The sequence below is a fragment of the Chanos chanos genome, chromosome 3 (assembly GCF_902362185.1).
Source record: "Chanos chanos chromosome 3, fChaCha1.1, whole genome shotgun sequence".
In the NCBI taxonomy this organism is placed as follows: domain Eukaryota; kingdom Metazoa; phylum Chordata; class Actinopteri; order Gonorynchiformes; family Chanidae; genus Chanos; species Chanos chanos.
The window spans coordinates 20574173-20602105 of NC_044497.1; the positions used below are offsets into that span (position 1 = coordinate 20574173).

Genomic DNA, 27933 nt, shown 5'->3' on the forward strand with positions numbered 1-27933 from the left:
CATGTTTGTCAGTTACTTAAATTATGATTGATTATGACAGGTACGCTGGCTGATTTTAAATTGCTAGCACCAAATCCAACAGATACATATTTGTATTTATCTAGAGTGAGCAGAATAGACAAAACCAGTGAGAATACAAACACTGGGCAAACAACACGAGTTGTCATGCTTTTTTCAGTTTTGGTTAATACCTCAGTGCACGCACAGCTACATGGCTGCTACTGAAATTGTTATTTTGGCCCATACTTTAACATCAGGTTTTCCCCTACAGATTTTTCTGACAAACAACATTTCACTTAATAAAACTGGAATTTTAAAATTGCTTGTCCATTCATTTAAAACACATTTTAAACACAGTGAACACATCAGTTTATTTTTGTGATAATAGCACTGATGTTACCAAGAACAATGAAGGCCCTGGCACCAATCTTAAACAGGTAACTGAAGGATCTTTAAATATTCCCCTATTAGGAACATGACCTGGCTATCTGAAGGATCTTTTTCAAGTATTCTTAATAAGACTCAAGGTCCTTTTAAAACTCACAAAGACCTGGTTCTAGATCTTGTAGATCCTTGATAGATCCTGCCAGAACCTTCAAATTATCCTGAAGGATCTTTAAAGATCTTACTCAAGATCCAAAAGGAGGTTAAAATATACTCAGACTTATTCTGATAACAACATTCCATACAGTTTACAAACCTCATCCTCATTGTCTCCCTATAATTGTTTATTTGAATTTGAACTGTAAACAAATTCTTTATTAAAAATATTAAAACATACCCCTGGACAGAAACACCTAGTCTGTTTCAGAAAAGGCCCAATTCCAGTTCCATATTTTTGAAGTTGTCCCTCTGTATTACAGTTTTTTTTTACAATCACTAACATCCTTTTGTCCAATTTGTAGTCACATTTTCAAAACTCTAAACACAATTAGCTCAACATCCATCTGTTGTGGAACATACCATGAACACAATTCATGTTGTGCTCACAGAATATGCAGTCAGTTAACACGTTTCTAAAATGCTTAAATTTTCTTTACATACAAGCTTAGCCAATACCAAAATTATGGATCTTTCTTATCTTATTTACAAATGCTTGCACACAGCATGCCAGAAATAAAAACCTAATGTTCAAAACCTTAAATATAGTATAAAGCCTCTACCTCTGCAACAACAGCAGCTCAAACGCTATATGGAAACAGCTGATAAGCATTTTTGAATGGACACATCATTGAAACATTGAGAAATTGTTTACTTTAAGTTTTGTAAAATAGACCAACCACAGCTGACTCCAATCTCAATCAGGGACATAGCCAGGTGTTGAAGTTCTTTCAATTACATGTACATACACAGTGAGAAGGGGCCTTTTTGGGCTGATTTCAGTGTGGATACAAAACAACACAGAGGAGAGAAATAGCTGAATGAGGGAGAGGAAGAGGACCAGGGAGAGGAGTAGCTAGACCAGGCAGAGGAGTAGCTGTGGCTTTTTTACTGTATTTGTGTATTTGATTTTTACACATTTGGAACCAAAGGCCATGTATGTTGGATATTGTGTTGATCACTGGCAGCAATTTCATGTTGCTAATAAAGATTTCACTGCAGCAATTTTATCACTTACTATTTTTTTCTGCTGTACATTCTATAAAGTAAAGATGGCTCATTTGCTTTTAGATAGTATGTTGCCAAAAATGCATACATTTCACGCTCAACCAAAAAATGTCGAGTGGTTTACAGTAAAAGGAAACTGAATTACGAAAGAAGAAACCAATGGATTTCATGTTGTCTATTATATGCAGGTACCTGTAGAACTGAAACATGAAAAGTAATGCAGTTTCTGTAATGACATCAACAGTTAGTATTTTGAAAGTCATTGTGCTATGATTGACTGTATCTTCCTCATGGATAGAAAACATGCTAGTGTTTTGAAAGAATGATTTGATATTGAGTTGGGTTTGCCATGTTTTGATAGAGTCAGTGTATGTAGAAAAAGGTTTTTTGCATTTTGAAATGTAGACTTAACTTGGTATTTAATGAACAAAATGTGGTTTTGAGCAGAAAATTAAGTATTTGGCAAATTGTGTGATGTAGGTGTGTTGCTGTGTTAAGAGTTTATAAAAAGTATGTTAAGTATAGGTAAACACTTGTTAGCAACTGTAAAAAACTGTAATGGTATGTTCCACAACAGATGGATGTTGTGCTAATTGTGTTTAGAGTTTTGAAAATGTGACTACAGATTGGACAAAAGGATGTTCGCTATTGTAAAAAACTGTAATATAATTGCATTAAATATAAATGAAAGTTCAGTATTAAACGAGCTGTCTCCAGCAGTACGTCCTTGTTATGTCTTAATCTTTGTCTGAGAAATTGTATGACTTTAAATTATCTCCAGCTATCACAGCAATCCATTTCTCAAATTCAGCTTCTGGTCCAAGTTCTAGGGAGAGTTCTCAAACTAAGTTACATAAGGATACGCTTATTTGCATGAGTTATGGCATTTGATCGTCATTACATGTAATGTTGAATTAAAAAAGAAAAGATTTAAGGCCACATATTGTATAGGAACCCTGCCAAGTGCATGCATTAATGGACTGGGAGAAATAACCAACAAAAAAGAATATTTATTATTGTCATGGGTTTTCATTTGTTATAACGTATTTAAATTTAAATAATTAAATCATTTATATTTGTAGCTTTTTTCCCCGTTATAGTGTCACGTTTAAATGATGTACTGTCAGAGAAGTGGTTTGTTAAATAATAGGAGAAAATACTTCAATCTAGTGCATTTTTAGTGCATTGGCTATTCTAAAGCTTCACAGCAGGAGGTGCTCATCAGGGGTTTTATGGCCATGCCCAGAAGGCAATTAAGCACATACAAAACACTACAATGCAGTTTAACAGAACTTCACACAGCAATGTTTCTGACTTCAGCATACATACAGTGTTTCCCTTGTGAATTTTCATTTTGGAAATTAAGAAGAAAATGGAGAGAGAAAAAGACAAATTGAGACTGTGCCATATAAAGTTGTTGTGAAATGCATGTTATTTGTAAATAATCATATTTAATGATATTTAATGTGTGTTTTAATTTTGTGGAGAAGACATGGTGGCTGTTTCTCACTGCTTTGGGAGTGCTAATAAGTGTCTTAGCATGCAGTCCTATTTCTCACACCTATTTCTCGACAGTCCTATTTCTCACACTGAACACAAATAGTAAGTTTAATTATTAATTATTATTATTAGAGATGTATGGGAGGTAATCCCTGCCAAAGTTAAAATGAAAGTGAAATCAGTAAAATGAAAGTTCAAACCCTGTTCTGCCATTTCTTTCTCAATACATGTGTGCGCATATCCTGCCAAAATGAAAAATGAAATTAGATAACTCTATTTTCATTTTAATTTTCTTTTTTGACAAAAATACAAATAAAATTAAAATATCTTTTTGTCATTTCACTTCATTAGTTATACTTTTCCTTTCAACAGATTTTGCAGTACAAATCAGACAAAATGCAACGAAAAGACAAAGTTGGTAAACCTATGGCAAAGTCCCAGTTTGTGATTTAATTTTCGACATCAATGCGCTGTATCTGACAATATGAAAAGGCAAATGCAAACGAGCACTGCTTTATCCCTGCATGTAGATATATGTAAATATATGTTAATTAGAAATGGGCATTGCCTAAGACAAAGAAGATAAAATAGCAGACACATTCGCAGAGACTGCACACTTCCATTGCAGTGAATTTTGCTTCACTCTCATTTATAAGTTTATTTGTAACTTCGCACTGACTGGGCGAAATCGGAGCGCATTCGCCGAGGCAAGCGAAATTGAGATGGCGAATTTCCAACTTTATGCAAATGAGAACCTCGCAAGAACCAGTTCAGCATGTGATGTGTCTGGTATTTGACGTTTTCAATAGAGGTGGGAGTAACAAAAGAAGTCTGAACAAGATGGTGGAAGCCAAAGGCTACATGTAGCACGAAAACATGCATATGACTGAAAGATGCATGGACGTCCTTATGGTCTACATCAACACGAATTGTCAGTGCAAATAGACCACTGTAGACCTTCATTTAAGCATTCGAACTTTTGAGCTACGAGACTTATTTGCTGTTTTCACAACCACATTAACCGATCCATCTGTCCATTTGATTGGTAAATCACATGGGAGGGAGATATTTGTATTTTTCAGTGGACTGAGCCTTAGTATGTGACATTTATCATAGTTTGCTTTTGTCCAGATATGTTTGAGAAGTCATCTAGGTATTTTATAATGTTTTGTAGGCTTTTATTGTCAGGGCTCAACAAGAAACTTGTGTCATTGGCATACATTATTATTTTTGTATTTAGACCTTGCAATTCCAACCCTTTGATGTTGTTATTTGATCTTATTTTTAAAGCAAGAATTTCAATTGCCACGATGAATAAATATGGGGATAAAGGGCAACCTTGCCCCCCCCCCCCCCCCCCCCCCCCCGCCTTGAGAGTACAATAGAATTTGACAGATATCCATTTTTTATAATTTTACTAGTACAGTAATTGTACAGAACTTTAACCCATTTCATTAAAGAGTTCCAAACATTTATATGTAAAATCCCATTTTACTTTATCAAAGGCTTTCTCAAAATCTGCTATGAAAATTAATCCTGGCTTCTTTGTTCTGCAATAGAGTTGTGTAGTTTCAAGTAACTGTCTTATGTTATTTGCAATATTTCGTCCTTGAAACCGGATTGGTTGCGGTGTGTCAGGTAAAACATGTTTAATACAAAATGCTACACATTTGGCTAATATTTTGACATCGTAGCACTGAAGTGCAAGGGGTCTCAAGTTTTTCAGGTAGACTGGATCTTTATATTGGCCACTAGGCTCTTGCTTTAATAGCAGAGAGATTATACTTTCGCTTTCACGCGCTTTTGAGATTGCCTGACCCCCATCAATGGCGCCCGTGATTTAGGCAACGCATGTCTCATTAACATATATTTACATATAATTACATGTTGGCGAACTCGAAAACAAAAAGGCAAAATGGGAAACGATAAAGCAATGCTCATTTGCATTGACCTTTTCATATTGTCAAACAGCGTGTTGATGTCGAAAATTAAATCGCAAACCAGGACTTTGCCATAGGTTTATCACTTTGGCTTTTCATTCGCATTTTGTCTGATTTGTACCGTGGCGGTACGGTGGCGCAGTGTCTGCGCGGGTGTCCTCCCACAGCCGAAAGACATGCAGGTTAGGAGTATTGGAGACACTAAATTGCCCCTAGGTATGAATGTGTGTGTGAGTGTGTTTATCTGTGTGTTTGCCCTGCGATTGACTGGCGTCCTGTCCAGGGTGTTTCCCTGCCTTTCGCCCTATGAGCTAGGCTCCAGCGCTCCCCACGGCCCTAATTAGGATAAGCAGCTTAGATAATGAGTGAATAAGAGTTATTTGTACTGCAAAATCTGTTGAAAGGAAAAGTCTAACTAATGAAGTGAAATGTCAGAAAAGAGTTTCATCGTGAAAATGAAAATAGAGTTATCTAATTTCATTTTTCATTTTGGCAGGATATGTGTGCACATGTATTGAAAAAGAAATTGCAAAACAGGGTTTGAACTTTCATTTTACCATTTTCATTTTCATTTTCATTTTGGCAGGGATTACCTCCCAAAGAGATGGATGTGTGTGTGCATGTTCAAGTGATACAGAAATATACAAAACATATCTGCTGCATTCTAGCAGAATACGTCTTTCTCAGCTGCCAACAAATATCTAGCAAACCTAGGATATGTATCACTTTATGCAAATACTTTCAGTCTAGCTTCTGATGCAGTTTCAGAAGCATATTGTCCAAATGTCAAAGGGACAATGAACCAACTAAATAAAAAACATAAATAAATACACTAGAGAATTGCTCAGAGGAATCACATTTAAAATACGGACTGGTATTTAAAATAAACAATAACTAAGATTGTAATTATGAATAAAATAATAATACAGAACTGTCTTACAGTGAATGAAAAACACTTGCTGATGTACACAGTTCATTAGTCAGTGTCTTAAAGTATCAGGCTCTGAATGTACTCAAGTTTTAAAAAGTACAAGATGACAAAACTTTCTGAAATTTATAAAGTAGCCTATGACCTTTTTTAAAATTAGTTTACAAATTCTTCAAGGTACTTGTTTCCCTACCTTGTTTCCCTAGTCACTGAAATGTTTTGTGCACCAACAGAATATAACACCCCCTAGCGAGCAGAGGGCTGTACTACTAAGCGAGATAACTGGCTTATCCAGGTAACTTCAAGAGTAATTTTGTGACACCAGATGTAACTTCCCGATTGACCCTTACCACGAAAGGTGGATAAATCTAACCCGAGGTACGCTGTCATGGCAATTTATGCTGCGTCTCTAAACTGCTCCGAGCAGGTAACTTCGTGTTTAACTCGATGTTAGCCTTTGTAAGCACCGCCCTTCCGCCCACAATCTTGTCGAGAAAATGCCGTTGTACGGCTGTTGCATGGATTTTTCGAGACTCTGCACTTGCGTCCGGCTTTATGGAGACTTTGTGACACTAACATATATATAATGCATACGATAAAACTTACTCTTTGTGTTCAGTTTGACCAACAGGAGTATTCCACATGCTAAGACAGTCAGCAACACACCCAAAACAGTGAGCTACAGCCACCATGCCTTCTCCATAAAACTGAAATACATAGAATTAATCAATTATTAAACAATTACTAAATATGATTATTTACATAGAATGCACAGTTCACGTCAACTTTTTCTGGCACAATCTGAATTTGTCTCTCTCACCAGCTTTCTTTGTAATGTCCGAATGAACATTCACAAGGGAAAAATCATATCCGCACTACTGAAGTCAGAAACACTGCACTGTGAAATTTTGTTAAATTATGGAGTTTTGTATGCATTTAATTGACTTTTCGCTTGATGACAAAAACCTTGCTGAAGAGTAATAATAATAATAATAATAATAATAATAATAAGTTTATTTAGAGCCCAATATTACCATTTATAGTCTCAAAGGGCTTTAAATGTCTACAACAATGTCAAATAAAAATTATATTATCCATAAGTTCAAGAAAGGGTGTTTTAAATCAGACAGGTAGGTGGGTGCAAGCCCATGTAAAATTTTATATGTTAAAATCTGCCCTTGCATGAATTGGGAGCCAATGAAGGGAAACCAGAACAGGTGTAATGTGATCAAATTTCCTTGTTCTGGTCAGAATTCTAGCAGCAGCATTCTGGACCAGCTGAAGACTTTTGGTATTAGAGGCAGGCAGGCCAGAGTACAGAACATTGCAGTAACTGAGGTGATACGTGACGAATACCTGAACAAGGGTCTCTGCATCACCCATACTTAGAAAGGGTCTAATCTTAGCGATGTTACAGAGGTGATAAAAGGCAGGATAAGGTTTTGGTAGTATTTTGGTAGTATTTTTGATATGAGAGACTAGCGAGAGACCAGAGTTAAAAATCACACCAAGGTTTTTAGCTGAAGAGTTTTGAGAGATGATGCAGTTGTCAAAATTTAGGGTAAGATCAGTAAAAAGATGCTTATGCGTAGGGGGACCACTGACCAGCATTTCAGTTTTGCCTACGTTAAGCATCAGGGAATTTGAAGACATCCGACCCTTAATAGTACAAAGACACGCCTCAAGGTTAGCTAATTCAGAGTGGTCATTGTGCTTGACAGGTAATAAAATCAGCATAACTGGAAGTTAATGTTGTAACTACGAATAATGTCACCCAAAGGGAGTATGTAAACAGAGAATAGAAGAGGTCCAAAAATTCTTGAAAAAATTGTCGCTGTAGATAGGCCATATGTCCTCTAACAGTCTGATTAATTTCAGGCGCAGTAACGGCGAGCATGCAGGCAGTCAGATCTGATAACCTAATTTGAGTATCACCACAAATTAAGTCTATTTTTTGCGAGAAAAATTCAACAAAGTTATTTGCACTAAAAGGGCTAGACCAGGGGTGAGCAAACCTTTTGACTCGCGGGCCACAATGGGTTCTAAACTTTGACAGAGGGGCCGGGCTAGGAGCGGATAGAAGGAGTGCTTGTGTGAACTAATATAACTGACATGTAAAAGTCATTACATAAAAGGTTTTGGCCTTTAACAGGTAGCAAAGCATGAATATGCAAGGGTTATTGTACAAATTATTTTCAAAATGCATTTTTTTCATAACACAGCCGAGACACTTACATTCATATAAGTCATATAAGTCCTCTCCCCACGTTTTACCTTTCGAAGACTCCATGGTCAAAAACTCTTCCGTTATCTCAAAACCGTCGTTAATCCCTCGGATAAAAATTAGGAGCTGAGCAGTGTCTTTTATGTCGTTACTTTCATCCAGTGCTAGTGAATATAACTTAAAGGATTCTGCCTTTTTGTTTAACTCGCAATGTGTGTGTGAGTGTGTTTCTCTGTGTGTCTGCCCTGCGATGGACTGGCGACCTGTCCAGGGTGTTTCCCCGCCTTTCGCCCTATGAACGCTGGGATAGGCTCCAGTACCCCCCGCAACCCCAATCAGGATAAGCGGCTTAGATAGTGAGTGAATGAGTGAGTGAGTGTTTAACTTGCTGGCTATATCTTCGTCAATCAGTTCTACACGGCGAGTCACTGTCCTGCGTGATAAACTCATTTTTTCAAACTTGCCTTCGCTCTCCAGACACAAGAGACCTGCTGTCTCTACCATGCATTCTTTCAAAAACTCGCCTTCGGAGAAAGGTTTGCTAGAATGTGCTAATTTGAATGCCAGCAAAAAACTTGCCTTGGTACTTGACTCTTGAATCGCAGTTTGTCGGTAAAAATTTTTTTGCTGAGTCTGTAAATTAGCCGCCAACCTCTGGGCAGTAGCCACCCGTTCTTGCGTTGACAGCTTGCTAGCATAGTTAGCATGCTTCGTGGTAAAGTGCCGGCTGATATTGTATTCTTTGAAAACCGCAACAGTTTCTTGGCATATCAGTCATACAGCCGTTGATCGGACTCCAGTGAAAAAATATTTTGTTGTCCACCCCTTATTAAACACTTGGCACTCACTGTCCACTTTTCTTTTCTTTTCTTTTCTTTTCTTTTGTCCGCTCATATTTACAGAAGGGCTCAAAGCGAAGAAGTGAAGTAGAGAGTAAGGTCAATGTGTCTGGAGTGTGCCATCAATAATATAATTTGGACAAGTTCGGCGGGCCGGATTAAAAAGACTAACGGGCCATATATGGCCCTAGGGCCGTAGTTTGCCCATGCCTGGGCTAGACTGAGGGGAGTGATTCTGGGTAAGTTTAGATATTGCATCAAAAACGAACCAGGGGTTATTTTTGTTAAGATTAATGATTTTTGAGTAATAAGTGGATTTGGCCGTGGAGAGGACGCGTTTATAATCTATTAGGCTGTCATGCCAGGCGACATGGAAGACCTCTAGTTTAGTGGCCCGCCAGTTTCGTCCCAATCTCCTACACACCTGCTTCAGTATGCGGGTATCACTATTAAACCAAGGCGTTGAGTGTTTACGCCTATTTTTATAGTTAATGGTGCTACCATATCTAATACATTATGGAGTGTAGACTTAAGACTGTCCATCAAGTTGAGAGCAGTATGAAGCAGGTCAGCGAGCACAGCAGTGGTGGAAGCATTAATGCGACGGCAGCTACGAACCGTGGCAGAGACAACTGGGGTGAACAGGAGAGTTACTTGGAAAGTAATAAGAAAATGGTCTGAGAGGACAGCAGAACACAGAGAGATGACTACATGAGAGACATCTAGTCCGCAAGCTAGAATAAGATCTAAAATGTTGCCACTGAAATGAGTGGGTTCGTGGACATATTGGTTAAAGCCAAAGGTGCCTATCATAGCTGTAAAAGGTTTATTAAGAGAATCAGAACTGTTATTGGTGTGGATATTCAAGTCCCCCAGTGTCAGGATTTTATCCACTCAAGTTAGAATAATAGAGATAAATTCAGAGCATTTATCTAGAAATTGACTGTAGGGCCCCAGGGGTTGATAGATCAGTACTATGAGGAAAGATGAGGTAGCGCAGGATTGCCTCACGAAGAGCAGCTAAAAGGAAGCAAAATTAGGTAAGCTAAGGGTGTTAGGAGATTTAGTATTATAAATTAGAGCAATGCCCCTTCTTTTCCTTGTTGCCTCAGCCGCATAAAAAAAGGAATAATTAGGGGGTGAGGCTTCATTTAAAGAGAGAAAAACATCTGGGTTTAACCAAGTTTCACACAAACCCATAATATGAAGGCTAAGATCACTGATCAGGTCGCTGACCACCATCGTCTTATGTGAAAGTGATCTAATATTGTTAAAATATTAATACCCTTTTGCATTATGTACAGTATTTTGCATTTACTTAGTTATCTAATGTTCAAAATTGACCAAGAACTTTAAAAACAAAGACACAAAGTCATCAGAGGCCCTCCAAGATTAGACACCTGATGCTCTCAATTGATTGCAATACCAGCAGCACAATATGGGTGAGACAAATCTGGACGTCTGGGATGTGTTCCAGAAAGCAACATTTGCGAGTTAACCAGACCTTTGAAGCTGAAATTCACAGAAGTCCGGAATCTTCGATTACAAAGATCGGAGTAAGTCCAGTTCAGTTGCTATGGCAACTTATGCTCTGAAACTAACCTGAAAAAGATTTGTTTAAGCCCCACCACACCTGCAGTATTTAAGTAGCTAATGATTCAATCAGACATTTAATCTGTTTCAGTAATGTCGTGCCCTTTCATTCAAGGCCACTTGACATGGAGGCTCAAATTATTCGCTGAGCACTTCGCCAAGAATGAGTTATTAGACCTCGTTGTAATATTTTGTCATTTTCAGAAGAAGTTCTTGGGAAGCGTTATCATTTTTCATCACGGTCTATAATCTACCTCAGCAACCTTCTTAAACCTCACACCTCTAACATCACTCATCCTGGATTTGTGCTCACATCCTTACAAACTGTGAATTGCCCTTCGTTTTTTTGCCGATGGCAGCTTTCTGTATAACATTGGAGATGCTGAAAACATCAGGAAAGCAATAGTGCACAGAGCCATCTGAAAAGTGTGCCTTGCACTGAAGCACTTTCTGCACATTCCCTCTGGGGCATAAAGCAGTAATGGTCATAAGAGAGGACTTCTACAGAATAACAGGTTAGTTAATTTTATGTAAAAATCTTTATGAAGGGTTTAGGTACTAAGCTGTTTGAACAATGAATAAAAATTTCAGGATTTCCAAATGTAATTGGCTGTGTGGATGGAGCACAGATTCCTATTAAAACTCCAAGTGTGCACAAGGGAGATTATGTGAATAGGAAATCTTTTCACAGCTTCAATGTGCAGGTAATGACAAAGCTTTACATGTCTTAGTCAAATCTTCATTTCAGATAGTAATGCAACTCATTCTCTATTGTCAAGATAATATGTGATGCCACCCACATCATCACAAATGTGGAAGCCAAATGACCAAGGTCTGTACATGATTCAAGAATGTTTCGTGAGTCCACCTTGTACAACAACTTTGAACAGGGTAGGTTACCTTTCAATTAGTGTTTGATGCTTCAGTTCTTGCTATTATGGTTTTGTATGTTAACTGTATAGCCTATGGTTACTTTTGTTACTTTTGAATCATCTGTTTTGGTGTCTCTCTCTCTCTCCTCTCGCTCGCTATTTCCTTTCCAGATTGCTGGCGGTTCACCATTGGCTGGAAAATGGGGGAGGGAATTTTGAAAAGACTTGTACATAATTGTAAATTGTCGTGTTGTGTTGTGTTGTTAAAATACTTTTCTGTTCGTTGTTAGTCAGCACTGGTAGGGAGAGGGTGCCGTTTCATTTTGCTCATGTCTTCTCCTGTTCATGTTGTTTAGGGAGATAGGGAAGTTTATTTGTATTTCTTTTTAATTTTATTTTGGTAGGTAAGGTGGTTTCCTCTCCTCTTGGTTAGCGGTGTTTTGTTTATTATTTTGGCCTTGCCCACCTCTGAAGTCTTTTGCATTTCATCAGTAATAATAATAAAGCTGACTAACAATCCTCAGTGTTGGTGTTGGTGTTGCGTTATCGCCGGTGGCAAGTTAAGGAGGGAGTTTCACACAGTTATGTTCACCCCACCCTAGACGGGGTCGTAACACGTCATCTGACAAAGGGTTTCAGGCCATTTTAACACACTATCATTGTAAGAAAATCACCACCTAATGTGTCTTTAATTGTCCGGAATATAAGTAGAAGTTTTAAGGACAAAATAATGTAAGCTAGCCTACAAGTCAGATCAGTTGCAATATGATCAAATACCAGAACACTGATGCAGTGAAATGACTTCCTATTCACACAATCCCCCTCATGTTCTCCCAGGGGCGCTCTAATGGGGATATGCGTACAGTCAATAACCCTTGGGACTCCTATGGAAAAAAATGTGTTCTGTATATAGGCCTAGATTATTAAAAACAGACCAAGTATTTTTATATTACGAACTACCTGCGATCGCACAAAAAGCCTCTTTGATCTTTACAACGCTTAAATGGCCAGGGAACACAACAAATGCATCCAGCAGTTCAGTTACAGTACGTACCACCTTGCGAACTGCACGGCATACAGTATTCTCATCAGGCAGAGGACTTTGACGATTTCTAAACACCCTCACATTGCGGAGTAAGATTAGACCCTTTCTAAGTATGGGTGATGCAGAGACCCTTGTTCAGGTATTCGTCACGTATCACCTCAGTTACTGCAATGTTCTGTACTCTGGCCTGCCTGCCTCTAATACCAAAAGTCTTCAGCTGGTCCAGAATGCTGCTGCTAGAATTCTGACCAGAACAAGGAAATTTGATCACATTACACCTGTCCTGGTTTCCCTTCATTGGCTCCCAATTCATGCAAGGGCAGATTTTAACATATAAAATTTTACATGGGCTTGCACCCACCTACCTGTCTGATTTAAAACACCCTTTCTTGAACTTATGGATAATATAATTTTTATTTGACATTGTTGTAGACATTTAAAGCCCTTTGAGACTATAAATGGTAATATTGGGCTCTAAATAAACTTATTATTATTATTATTATTAATATTATTATTATTACTCTTCAGCAAGGTTTTTGTCATCAAGCGAAAAGTCAATTAAATGCATACAAAACTCCATAATTTAACAAAATTTCACAGTGCAGTGTTTCTGACTTCAGTAGTGCGGATATGATTTTTCCCTTGTGAATGTTCATTCGGACATTACAAAGAAAGCTGGTGAGAGAGACAAATTCAGATTGTGCCAGAAAAAGTTGACGTGAACTGTGCATTCTATGTAAATAATCATATTTAGTAATTGTTTAATAATTGATTAATTCTATGTATTTCAGTTTTATGGAGAAGGCATGGTGGCTGTAGCTCACTGTTTTGGGTGTGTTGCTGACTGTCTTAGCATGTGGAATACTCCTGTTGGTCAAACTGAACGCAAAGAGTAAGTTTCATCATATGCATTATATATATGTTAGTGTCACAAAGTCTCCATAAAGCCGGACGCAAGTGCAGAGTTTGAGTTTTAGTAAGAAACAGGCAAATACAAACTGCAACACAATCAGGCAGGTCTCCCAAAACTAAGCTGAAAACAAACAGAAAAGCAAAACAGCACACTGAAACTGGAATTTAGATTAGGACAAGGACTAAGAATCAAACTTGGAAATAGACTATGACCAACAAACTGGCAAACTAGGAGTGCTCAGAATACACATGGAAAAGTGTAGACTTCGCGACGAGATTGGGAAATACTGGGGTTTATCAAGAGAGGGGAGGAGACGAAGTCGTCACAGTTAGCTACGCGCTTGAGATCTTGTGCCATGACAGGTGCATGGCTGGCAGAGCAGCCCCCTAAAGTAGGCACTTTGTATACCAAATGACCATACATTAAGCTATTTCCACATACATTTTCATGTTTCTACTAGCTACCCCACAAACCATTTCCTATAAAAATGACCAAAAAATGCTACCACGCCTTGTTTCATTCTTAATAACTTCATGTCCATTAGTGGTAGAGACCTCAAATATTGGCACAAAATTAACAAAAGATTGCAAAAAAAAGAGTTTATAATACTCTCAATATCACCCTCATTTAGGAACTTTGCAATTTTTTTTTCCAAATCTAGGGCCTTATAGAAAATCAATAGGCGTGCAGTACAGAGTTTTAATGGTTCAGTTATACTGAGAACATGTTTGTCTTGAGGCTAGGGATAATACTTTTCAAGATATTAATGCCCAAACATGACCTCCCAGAAAAGGCATTTTTGACTGTCTAAGATTAAAAAATATCAAGGGCCAAAAAAATATAAAAACATTGTAACTGAGCAAAATTTTTTTTACAGGCCTTAGTTTTGGAACCCAATCATTATAGACAAACTTTGAACAAATCTGAAACGGGGCTGCAGCCACTTTCCTGGATTCTGTCTGATTTGACACAGAGTGACCCATATTTGAATATCAGGGTTTCCATTAGCTGGTAATTACTGTCTTTTTTTCCTGGTAAAATTGGCAGAAAACTGATAAAATAAAAACCTGCCGGTCAAAATCTCTGGTAACGATGCTCATTTAAAGAGAGACATTGAGACATAAAGAGACATTGGACATGTTTTTCAAGTCGGCAGCAGAGGACTTTGCCACAATGAATTAAAAGGAGACAGTAAAATGCTACCTGGTAGCCTGAAGGCTACACGATGCCATGTAGCTTTTTAAACAGGCTACAGATGTTACTGGTTACAGATGTTTTGTAATAGTCGACATTTTAGTGGCTATTGTTGAGGTTTTATTCAATCGTTACTGTTCGTTTTGCTTAATCATTACTGTTTATTAAATAGTCAAACTGATTTGAGGTTGTCGCTATCTTACTTTCATTAACTTAGGTGTACATTATATTTGCATTTGCAGCATAGACTGTAACTGAAACGTGACCAGTAAGTTTGAAATTTGTCAGACTGGAAAAAAAAATCCTAGCAGAAACCCTGATCTGTGTGTATATGTGTATATACAGTAAATATGTATGTGTGTGTGTGTGTGTGTGTATATATATATATATATGTATAGTGTGTGTGCATGTGTATATATATATACAGATCAGGGTTTCCACTAGGATTTTTTCTTGCCTACATAAATTACTTAAATAGAAAATAGAAAAATATTTAAATATTTAACATAGCTGCTGTACTGTAAGTTATGTCTTCGTTTCAGGACACAAAAAATCTTCAGCACAAGAAGCAAATAGTGACTCAGTCAGTCCTGAGGTAATGTTAGTTTAGTTATGCCACTGTTGTACCAATAATCAGCAAAACAAGCAACCACAGAAGAAACAGACGACTTCCTTAAAGCTTACAGGAATTTGAGGTTTTTCACATAATTTTGGAAAGTGCAGTGTACAGTTACACTTCACTGGCTGTCTGTGTGAGTGTGAGTGAATGTGTTTCAAAGTGCATACTTTGAGCTATTATTAAAATAACATATTGTAATCTATTTTCATCATATTCACAAAACCCTGCTGCAGACAGCCTGATCCTGCCATTACAAGACAGTATGTTACTGTAAACAATATATATAGTGCTCAGAATACACATGGAAAAGTGTAGACTTCGCGACGAGATTGGGAAATACTTGGGTTTATAAAGAGAGGGGAGGAGACGAATATATATATTGATGTTGTTGTCTGTTTGTTTGTTTGTTTTGTTTTTATGCCATGGACTCCCCTATTTAGGGGCTAAGGCAGTGCCCTTTGCAGGGACTTTGAATGTGACAGTGTTGCGCTTTACTTGACTGCATGCCCTTGCTGATGTCAACCAGGCTCAAACTCCCAACCTTATATATAATGGCAGTCTGTCAGTGTCTAATTTAATGATATGTATGTCAGCAACACAGCAATATGATTTCAGTACAATTATTGACTCGTTTTTTCTCCAATGCCATTTGAGAAGCATGATGATGGAGTGATGTAGTTTATTCTTTTCTTCTGCAACCAGCTATTGCTAAAAGTCTGCATCAATAAATAATCCTAAATTTAAAAACCTTAACGTACATCTTGAATAACCCAAACAGATTGATGTTTTCAGTTGAAATTTTCATTGCATGTCTCTTGTTTTCTCTTTGTCTCTGGCTTGGACTCAGACACATAATGCTCAAGTTGAAGAAAATTATGCAGTTGTGCATAAATTTGGGCAGCCCAAAAAGGTAATCAATGATCTATCTATCTATTTTTAACCTCTGCAAACATGAAACAGTTTACAAAATGATCCATCTGTGTGCCTATATGTGTGGTGCTCAGTCTATCTGTGTATTCATCTATCATTCTGATCATCTATTCTTTCTTCTGTATGGCTGTGTATATGAGAGTTTGTTTATGTGTGTACAGCAGCAAAAAAGAACAGAGAGCAAGAGCATAGTCACTTTGTAATTTCCATTGAAACGTGGACTCATCTTTTTTTCTTCTCGAATATAGTTTGAAGAGTGCACAGAAGAAGTGACATATTCTACACCTTCTTTCAAAATCCCATCGTTGTCAAAGGTTTTTATCATTAAATATTTCTGATATTTTGAGGATTGATGACTTCAGAGGAGTATTGATGTTGCTGCAGTCTGCTGACACTGATAGTGGACCATTATCCCAGCTGGTCAGTTTGACCAAATCAACTAGGACAATACTAATGTTTGGTATTTACTCACAGTGTTTGTATGCAGTAATATGCTATGTTAGTGATTAGCACTACAGTGATACATGAATTATGGATGCACTGTAATATTTTACTTCTTTCTATTCCAGTCAACAGGTCCTGAAAGCAATGTGATATATTCATCTGTGTTCAAAAAAAGCCAACCTTCAAAAAGAGTAATCTAGCTACATGATTTCTCACTGTAGTCACACAGAAATATTGCTGAAAGACTTTTTATTTGTGTAATGTTACTTTCTTACCTATCAATAAAGATCTTGCACATACAAGATTTGAATCAGATTGTGCAAATATTTTAAAACTAGCTGCTGAAGTCTAGCTTAGAAGCATATTGCCCAAATGTCAAAAAATAATCAACCAGCTCAATAACAAACATCCTCTTTACCTTTTCCTCCTCTTGGCTTGCTGAGCCAGTAAGTGACAGATGCAGTGGTTTTGTGTCCAGTGGAGTGATGAAACAGGTCAGTGTTGTGGTTTTGATTTGTATTATGATACTCACACTAAGAGCAGAGCAATGTGACGGCTGTGTAAAAACTACTCAGACATGGTCACACCCTGTGACTCACAGCTAAAATAATGCTTACATGTAAGACTATCCAATAACCTCACAGCTTCATAGCACACATTTTTTTTCACAACATCAATGCATAAATCCATAAAAGCATAACATAATTTGTCATAGCTATAGCCTCAAACTCATGTCACAACTTCTTACAAAGCTTACCAGTTTAACTTTTGTGAAATATAAATTACATGTGGTAAACAATGTGGATGAGAATAGGTAGTGCTCAGCAGTTTAAACCAATTTGTGCAAACTGTTTTGTTGTTGGGTGGAGCAGTGGGTAGCGCTGTCGCCTCACAGCAAGAAGGTCTTGGGTTCGATTCCCAGCCGGGTGGCCAGGGTCCTTTCTGTGTGAAGTTTGCATGTTCTCCCTGTGTCTGCATGGGTTTCCTCCCACAGTCCAAAGACATGCAGGTTAGGTGAATTGGAGACACTAAATTGCCCCTAGGTATGAATGTGTGTGTGTCTGCCCTGCAATGGACTGGCAACCTGTCCAGGGGTGTTTCCCTGCCTTTTGTCCTATGGGTGCTGGGATGGGCTCCGACACCCCCCGGGATAAGTGGCTTAGATGAGTGAGTGAGTGTTTTGTTGTTTCTGAAGGTTAATTTTTCTGTCATATCTTGATTTCACCACCAGAGAGAGCTGGAGGATACGCCAGTTCTAGTGTTGAGTGTCCACTTGCTCTGCTGTCCAATCTGTTGTCAAGCTGTGCTTGAGTTAAATGTATACTGTTCAAAAGTAAAATCCCAAAAGCCTCAGATTATATGTTTTATTATAATACTTTATCTCATTTTATGTGTGTGAAATTTGCTGTAATTTTAAATAATTAATCTGTAAATAATCTCTCTGCACACCTACTAGAGTGAAAAGCATTGTGAGAAATGGTCGGATTCTATATTTACGAACTTGTATCATTTCAGTAGAGTGGTTTGTATTGCTGTCCTATCCACACTTCATTTGCTCCTTGCTTTTTTTACTTTCTACTATTTTGATGAAACTTAGTCACATTCCAGTTGTTTTAAAAGGTCTCCGATGCTTCAGTGTAGTGATAAAATAAAAAATGACAAAGAGGAATCTTATTTAAAATAGAGTGATATTAACAGTAAGCTTTCCTAAAGAGTTTGACTGCTTGTTTAAAGACTATAATTACAAAAAAGGTGATATGAACTGTCTTACACTGGATAAAACACTGACTGATCTACACTGTTCAGATGTGTTCAGTGATACCTCGCCAAAGAAAGTTACCATATAGACATGCAGTAGTGAAAAGCTATGAGGGAGAGTTGGCACAAAGTGTAAAATGATTAGCAAATATGCAAGTCATCCATCAAAAGAAAAAACGGTCAGTCTAAGGCTTAAACTATTAATCTTTTAATCAGTTATCAGTCTTTGTATTGGTCTTTTTCCAGTTTTCAAAAGTACAAGATGAAAAAATAACATATTGTACCAATAAAATGTGTCCTTTTTCAGATTTTTTGGTGAACTATTATAGGTGCTTATACTTCCATTTTGCCATAAACAAAGTAGTCACTGAATTGGGTAGCATCCGCTAGTGCCCAGAGACTACACCACCCCTTGCTTGATGACCAGGAGTGAAAGAGAAGCTCCATAGGAAATCAAATGAACAATAAGAACAACAAACTACTTTCAAAATGTATTGAACTATATTTGATTGACCAAGAACAATTAAAAAATACAAATCAATCATTGTAGACAACCCACAACTATACCTTGACTGGGAAATAGAGATGTCTGACATAGAGGTTTTCTATCTGGGTTTGTTTCAGAATTTTAAGAGTATTAACAGAAAAATCAAGGGAGTGATGCACAGCACAGGAAAGGGCTTCACTGTAATCACAGTAAGTAAAGTTCAGAGTGATACACAGTTCAGTATTACTTATCCACCATTCATATTTCCATTGAATACATGAATATAAAATCAAAAAACAATACAATAAAAGAACAAATGGTGGTTGGTGTCGTTTGCCCTCAAATCATGTGACAGGGACCCAGGGCAGACATAATGGACATTAAACATCTGAATTGCTGTAGTCCATGATTAACTTTTCTAATACGCCAACAACAACAGCACTAATATAGTGATGCTCAATCAGATCTCCTACCACAAAACCTACATAGTTCACACCAATTCTCCCGCTAGTAAGTCAATAAAAACAAAAAGGAGAGACAACATATTTTTACTGGCCTACAGAACACCGTTACAAAATATCACCAAACTGTTTAAATCCTGGGGGAAAAAAAATCTGTGACCTTCTGAAAAAGCAAACAACCCTGCCCCTCTTCAGGACAACAAACACCATGATCCAATTAGTGTAAAAAATAACAACACCAACGAAAAACTCGTGCTATTTCTGAACTTGTAAATTTTGAACCGTCAAAAACAATTAGTGTTAAATTCTGAAGTCTCTCAATACAACATTGCCATATTTAATTACCGCTGTGTCTCCAATGTCATTTAGTTCATTTGTTTGTTTTATTTACTTGAGCCATTGGAAAACACTTTAAAATGTGTCTGACTTTTACTCTTTTAGTACTAGTTAATGTCATTTACTGGACCGCTGCCGTGGTGTATGGGGTGTGTCAAGGGAAAGGTGGTACCTTTGAGGGAGATACAGTCGCAGCCCTTGTCTACGGCTCCAAGTAGCAGAGTTTCAGCGTTCACACCACGGCAAACTGCTTCGACCAGCAGGCTAAACTAGACAAGGGTAATTGGTGGGTCACCGACCCTCTGGTGAGAGCTTGGAGAGGAGACAGGCACTACCAAGCTTTACTTGCCCAATGAAATGTCATGATGGATACACAGTCAGATATCTACATACCGGAACAGTGAAGGCCTGGAAAAACAACGAGCGCGCTGCCCACTGTCTCGTCCCTGGGTGGGAGTGACAAGTGTGTTACTGGACAATATCAACACCAACCATCAGCCTCCCAAAGAACGACACCATCACTGGGACATGGAATGTTTGCACCCTGTATGCCTGGGGGAAAGTGAAGGAACTGACCCATGAAATAGAAAGATATATGTGGGACATCCTTGGATCGGCTGAAGTCAGGTGGACTGGTCGTGGTGAAACCTACACAGAAGGCCACAAGTTATAGTACAGTGGAGAAGACTCTAGGCACCAACATGGAGTAAGCTTCATTGTCAGCAAGAAGAAATTAAACTCAGTCATCAGCTGCACGTCAATATCCAGCAGGCTCATCAGCATTCATATCGCCACTCAGCCATGGAACATCACCATCATTTCAGTGTATGCCCCAATGACAGATTATGATGATACAGTTGAAGGTTTTTATGAAGAAATGGAGAACACCATCAAGGAAATGCCCAAGAAAGATTTCCTTGTCATCCTAGGAGACTGGAATGCCAAAATAGGTTTGGATGCTTATGAGCACTGGGGAGGTACAGTAGGACGTTTTGGACTGGACGAAACAAATGACAGAGGACCTAAACTTTTTGACTTCGCCAGAAGTCATAAGCTTACCTTAGCCAACACCTTGTTCCCACACTAAACCTCCCACAGAACATGGCACGCACCTAATGGCATGGGTCTGATGACATCCTTGATTTATTTGACACAAGGAGGAACTTCAAAAAGACCAAGAAGGACAACCCAGAGGCAGCAAAACAGTATATTTCTGTGAACAAAAACATCAGAAAGAGGATGAAAGGAGCCAAGAAGAAGTGGATTACAGAGCAGTGTAAAAATATAGATGCAGGGATGCAAGACAGGAACAGCAAAGCAGCCTACACCACACTGAAAAAGCTAACAAGGATGCAGCAACCTAGAGCTACAATAATGGGAAACCAAACAATGGCCTAAGAAATGGATCCAATCCTTAATTATCCCTATCCCCAAGAAAGGAAATTTAAGACTTTGCAAAAATTACAGAACAATCAGCCTTATCTGTCATCCTAGCAAAGTAATGTGATGGATCATCCTGAACAGACTGAAGAAGAAGGCTGAGGAAATTCCTTCAGTAGAACAGGCAGGATTTAGTCCAAAAAGGAGTACCACTGAACAGATTTTTAACAGCAGACTATTGATTGGGAAGCACCTCCATCACCAGCATGACCTGTCCCACAATGACTTCACTGACTTCAAAAAAGCCTTTGATTAGGTTTGGCAGGAAGGTTTGTGGCAGGTGCTCAGAAATAACAACTTTGACAACAGCATCATACAAGTCATTCAATCACTTTATAAAGGGCCAAACAGTGCAGTTCACATGAATAACCACCTGGGCGAACTTTTCAAGACAACCATCAGAGTTCGCCAAGGGTGTCTGCTCTCCCTGGTTCTATTCAATGTCTTCCGAGAAAACATCATGCCGGAGACACTACAAGACTTTCATACCTCCATATCCATCGGAGGAAGACCCATATGCAACCTCCATTTGCTGATGACATCCACCTTAAGGGAAACAGTGACATAGAACTCCAGGAACTTACCACCTGGCTGGAGAAGGCAGCTGGAGCGCATGGAATGGAAATAAGTGCTGAAAAAAGCAAGATCCTAGTCAACACCCACAGTCAAAAACCATCAACCAACATCAGGATGAATGGGCAAAAACTGGAAGAGGTGATGGATTTCAAATACTTCGGGTCTATTGTGAGTAATGATGGGAGCTCTTCAAAAGAAATTAAAGCAAGAATTGGCATTGCAACCCTAGCCAATGACAAGAATTACCAGCATCTGGAGAAACAACACCATCAGCTCTCCAGTGAAGATCAAGCTTTACAAGTCACTGGTAGTCTCCGCTCTTGTTTATCAATGTGAGAGCTGGACACTCACAGCAAATACTGAACGCAGGATACAGGCATTTGAGAACATGTGCTACAGAAGGATGCTCCGCATCATGTACACAGAACACAGGACAACAGAATATGTAAGACAGCTAATCACGACCCATGCTGGTGAACAGAAACCACTACTCAAGACTGTTAAGTGCGGCAAACTAACCTGGTACGGACACGTCTCATGACACACCTCCCAGCCAAAGACCATCCTACAGGGGACAGTAGAAGGAAAATAGAGGCAGACAGAGAAAATCCTGGCTAGACAACATCAAGGAATGGACTGGCTGCAGCCTCTCAACACTAATACGCACAGCAGAAGATCAAGAGCTGTGGAGATCCCTGATTGCCCAAGTATTCATCAGGACACCCCTACGGCCCCCAAGGCCACGTGTGACGGAGGGCTCTGTCGGTAACCGCGGCGGCACTTTTGGTTGACCCCCAAACATATTACATTCCCCTCCCCGTTTCTAGTTAGACGCTTCTGTGAGTGCACGCACAGAATTAGCGGCTAAATATGTTCCATTCGCATACACGCAATCACAACCACGACATAATTCATCCCGGTCCTTCATACACAATTACCAAAACTATGCCTGCATGACACAAATATACACAGACGCGGAAATACATTTAAAGCCTAGTTTATTATCGTCTTATCTGTTCGTCGTTTTTGAAGATCTTCGTCTGTCATTGTTATGTCTTCCGTGTTAACTTTTGAACTTCCTGGCTACGGAAGCTGAAAAGGCCAAACTAAGCCATAATTTCTCTGACGGTTTTAAAGCTTGGTGGGTGACTCTTGCGCGCCACAAGCTGGTGGGGCAAACCATGCGAGAATGAGCAAACATGAAATATGTGAATGAAATGGATTATGGAAATTGTTATTTTAAATATTACAACCATTTATCATCAACGTTGGGTGTATAAATTAAATGTGATTTTTAGAAAATGCCTGAGAAGTTCTAAAAGGGGGGAAAAGAAGGAAAAATCTATTTGCTGGTCAATCCCTCAATATGGTATGAGCTAGGGGCGGGGCTTAGGGTAAAAGAAGAGCCCCGGGGTACCTAGAGGTAGTTCTTGGGAGGACTCAGTCATGGTAGGACCATTGAGAGTCGGGTACATTAAATTGCGTTTGTATATACATGTAAATTTGAATTCTTTTTGTTTTTGCTTTGTTTTTTGTTTTCTGAGACTTAAAAACGTATTTTGCACTTTTCTGGATTTTTTGTTCACGGAATTTTGCGTTGTTGGGATGTTTGGGAAACACTGTAAATAAAACACCATTGCACTGAAGTGCTATTGCGGCGGAGCCAGTAATTTTTTTTTGTTTAAACCACCCACGAATCACGTCACTCCACAACACCACGGGATGAATGCACGATAAATGGAATGCTCGAAACGAAGAAAATAATAATGGATTTTGACTGAAAAGGCTGGTATCCCCAGCAGTTTATGTTACATTATGTCTTTTATTGTGCAGAAGTTTTGTGGAGTAGATTACACTTCACTTGACACTTTAACCTTTTGTCCCCCACTTTACAGTGATTAACTCTGGAAAATCATACACTTAGCATTTATTTGCAGAAAGCTCTAAACCATTGCCCTCTTAGCTTTGTCTTCAACTGGGATTAACTATCTGTCAGCCTGGTCAAACTGTCTATTGGGTGGAGTGCAACATCACCCCAAAAGTTCATCACCCATCATAACAGCCATGCTGCAGGGTTCCAGAGAGATTTCTTCAGTACTGTTTACACAGACAGACCAGGTGACGATGTAGCTTGTAGTTACTGAATCACCTGTCACTGAGTGAAGCCTTGTCCTTTGGAGGGATGGGAGTCCATGGTTCTGCCTGGACTTGGGGAAGGTGAACAGCTTGTTAAAGTTTACCCCTTACCTTTTGCCAGAGCTTGATAAGCTTTATACGCTTGTGTGGTAACTGACCAAGACAAAGTATGTGAGCACTGTGAAACTTTGTAAGGAACAATGCACATGGCTACCTCTGCTGTTTAAAATGTAATAATGAAGTAACAAAAAGACATAAAAATGATGTAGTACTATTCTAGGGATACAAGGGGACAGAGCAGTTTACATCAGATTCTTTGGACAATATTGTCCTTCTCAATGCAAGCTGGGAAATGCAGTTGAGGCGTATAGTGGCAAAATTTCGTTTTGTGTTCGTTAAAATTAAACCACGTCTTTCACGTGGGCACAAAAGGTAATTCTGACTCGCATCTGTATCCACTTGTAACTTTTATCATTCACCAGAGCCTTGAAGCATGCAACACACAACCAAGTCCCGGTGAATGTCGGCGTCGTTTATTTTCAGTTTCGTCAATCAAAGTCGTTGTAATTTTACAGAAGAGCGGTCAAAAAGCTGTTTGCTATAATGTGCGCACATGTCTAAGAAAAGCATTCACCTTGAAGCGGCGTCCAAACTTTCTTACCAACCTGATCCCACACATGCGCACCAGAGGATCCACAATCAACCAATCACAATCCACCGTTTGCACTAATCCCGACTCCACAATTTACAGGCAGCACAAAAAAATGGCCTAATTCAAACAAAACAATATAAACAAATAACAATAACAATATATGGCTCTTACAAGGCGCCTGGAAAAGGTACTGGGAAGAAAGGACATCATATCTGGGGTTCGTGCTGGGCTGAGTTATCATTCTCCCTTGGGCTGGGAAGGTTGAGGTAATGAAGTAAACCACCTAGCCCATACCAAAAAGCAGGACTGTTCCTTTCTAGCCTGGCTGGGTGGTGCTGGGACATCTTTCAATATCTTGAAGGGCTCCATTGTAAGAAACCTGTAGTTTACTGTCATTCAAATTACCAACAGATGCCACAGACATAGATCTCAGGGTAATCTTACTGCAAGAGTCCCAGGAAAACTATAGCCTATTGATTACATGAGTGGCTAGCTGGAGTGCACAGGAGTGCAATTACTCCACTCAAGAGTACTTTGTAATGAAGTGAGTATTAAATTCTTTTAAAACAAATCTTTTTTAGTTTGGAGATTCGTTCTTGAGAATGACCACAGGGCACTGGTTTGGCTTGGGTATATGAAGGACAGAAATGCCAGGACTACACACTGACTCTTTTCTGTTCATCTTTTTGACTCTGAGGTGCAATTCAGGCCAAAGAAGCTTAGTGGTTTGTATTCATGGATGATACGTGGGACATCTGCTAAGGGGCCTGGGGGACGTTACAATAAAATACACTAAAGTTTTCTACTGCCAACAAAATGAACATCTGCCCAACTGCATATGTTATTAGTTACTGCAGTATACATCCATGTGACTACGTGATCAGTACTGATCAATACTGTATTTTCCTTTGTGCTTTCAAACACAATACACATTTTTTTGTACTGATCTATTACTTGAACAGAAGTCCAGATTTGTCTCACCCATACTGTGGTGCTGGTTTTGGAATCATCTGAGAGCATCAGATATCTAATCTCAGAGTAGTTTAAGTAGTATCTTAAATTTAGCCTGCTAAACTCAGTTTACCAGGAGCAAAGGGAAATACTGTGACACAGTGCATGGGGAACCTAGCAAAATGTTATGACTAACAAACCGTTTTTGGGGTTCAACCCTGTGACATTGGTGCAGGCAAGTTTTGGGGACGTTTAGCAAGTTTCAGTTTTCAAGAGACTAAACCTTAGAAAAGATCTTATTCATTTATTTTCATGATTCGACCAAAGTCATCTCAGATTTGCATCAGTAGAATTTGTGTTTATGCATTAAAATGAACAGTTCTTTCCCAGCACTTGACACTTCTTATAAAGTCATGTGAGAGAAATGAAGCATTATCAGAGAACTCCGACATCAACCAGTTCAATCCAGACTCATTTTTAGCAGCACAGAGCAATATGTTATGTTAGTAGGCTTCTTAATAGTTGACAGATATATAAGATGTCTGTCAGGATTTCTGCATGAACTTTTGTTTCCTGTTATGCCCCTCCTGAGGGCTGTACTACGAAGCGAGATGACTGTTATCCAAGTAAGGAGTAACTTTGTGACGTCGGGTGTAACTTCCCGATTAACCCGTACTATGAAAGGTAGGTAAATTTAACCCGAGGTATACTGTCATGGCACTTTATGCTGCGTCTCTAAACTGCTCCGAGCAGGTTACCTTCATGGTTAACTTGATGTTAGCCTATGTAAGCACCGCCCCGGCACATTTAGAGGACCCAACCGACTTTGGTACAGGGATTGTGAGAGACTCACTCCGCAAGGCGAGGGTGTTTAGAGATCGTCAAAGTCCTCTGCCCGATGCGAATACTGTATGCCGTGCAGTTCGCAAGGTGGTACTTACTGTAACTAAACTGCTGGATGCATTTGTTGTGTTCCCTGGCCATTTAAGCGTTGAAAAGATCAAACAGGCTTTTTTGCGATCGCTGGTAATTCACAATATGAAAATACTTGGTCTGTTTTTACTATGCATAGGCTAGGCCTATATACAGTTACATTTTTTCCATAGAAATCCCGAGGATGATTGGTGCGGTTGACCGTAGGCACATGCCCATTAGAGAGCCCCTGGGAGAACATGAGGGGATTATGTAAATAGGAAGTCATTTCACAGCATCAGTGTTCAGGTATTTGATCGTATTTGATTGGACATGTAGGCTAGCCTACATTATTTTGTCCAAAATTCTACTTATATTCCGGAAAATTAAATACACATTAGGTGGTGATTTTCTTACAGTGATAGTATGTTAAAATGGCCTGAAATCCTTTGTCAGATGACATGTAATCACCATTTAATGGTGACCAGTCTGGAGGCTAGGTGGCCTGGGTCCATGCGTGATTCATGCTTTTTTCGGGAATCCACTCTTGGTCAGACATTTGAACAAGGCAAGACAACCAGTATATTTCACACATCATGCTGTATTGTGACAACTTCTTTCATTCATACAGGGGGGTATTTCAGAAAGCGGGTTTAACAAACTCTGAGTTTAATCCTGAACTCTGAGTTGATGAACCCTGCGATGGGAAACTCTGAGTTTTCGGTTCCAGAAAAGATGATCTGAGTTGATTCGACCAACTCTGAGTATGTTAACTCCGAGTTAAGCGCGTGCATGACAATTATAAAAAGCCATCATCAATGGAGCTCCGATACTACGATTCACCATGGCAACCGGCGAAAACAAAAGTCGTTTTACTTCACCCCGCTGCAGTTAGAAATTATGATACATGTTTATGGCGAGTACGAGCACTTTTTTTTTTTTTTTTTTTTTTAAAAAAAGGGGGACAACACAACTGCATCGGCAAAGGCGAGACAGTTGGCGTGGAAGAGAATTGCTGCCCGAGTCAATGCGTAAGTTTGAATGCAGTAGTCTATTCATTTAACATGTAAGCACACTTTCTTTTAATATTACAGGTGGAAGTGGTGGAATGTAAGTGAATAAAATTCTATTTTTATTTAGGAGCAATCCTATGGGCACAAAGCGCACTTGGCAGCTGCTGAAAATGAAATATAAAAACATAGTTCAAACAGGTAAGACATTTTGCTTAGGCCTATAGGCTCATGATTGTACCTCATTTTGGTTTTAATCATATTTGACATATTAAACAAAGTAAATGTCATTCAGTGGCTATTTCAACTTGGTGTAGCTTTAACCCCCAACAGAATGCTGTTTTAAGACACACAAATGTCCTCTCGCCTAATATCCTGCTTAGCAGATAACATTTGGGCTGTAAATACTCCAAGATTTTGCCAATTATAATAGTTTAAAGTATACTGAAACAGAAAGCTCTTCTTCATCACAGGATGATGATGAAGACACGTTGTCTGCTGCCACAGAGAAGGATTCAGAAAGGCCTACTGTGGCCACCTGCTTGGTGACAGAGAGTACCCATGC

General features: G+C 38.9%; 1 protein-coding gene across 1 annotated transcript in view; it reads right to left on the bottom strand.

Annotated features, from left to right (window-relative positions):
• Nucleotides 1-27933, bottom strand: part of LOC115808396 (leukocyte elastase inhibitor) — a 70831-nt gene that overhangs the window by 22612 nt on the left and 20286 nt on the right. The window lies entirely within an intron of this gene.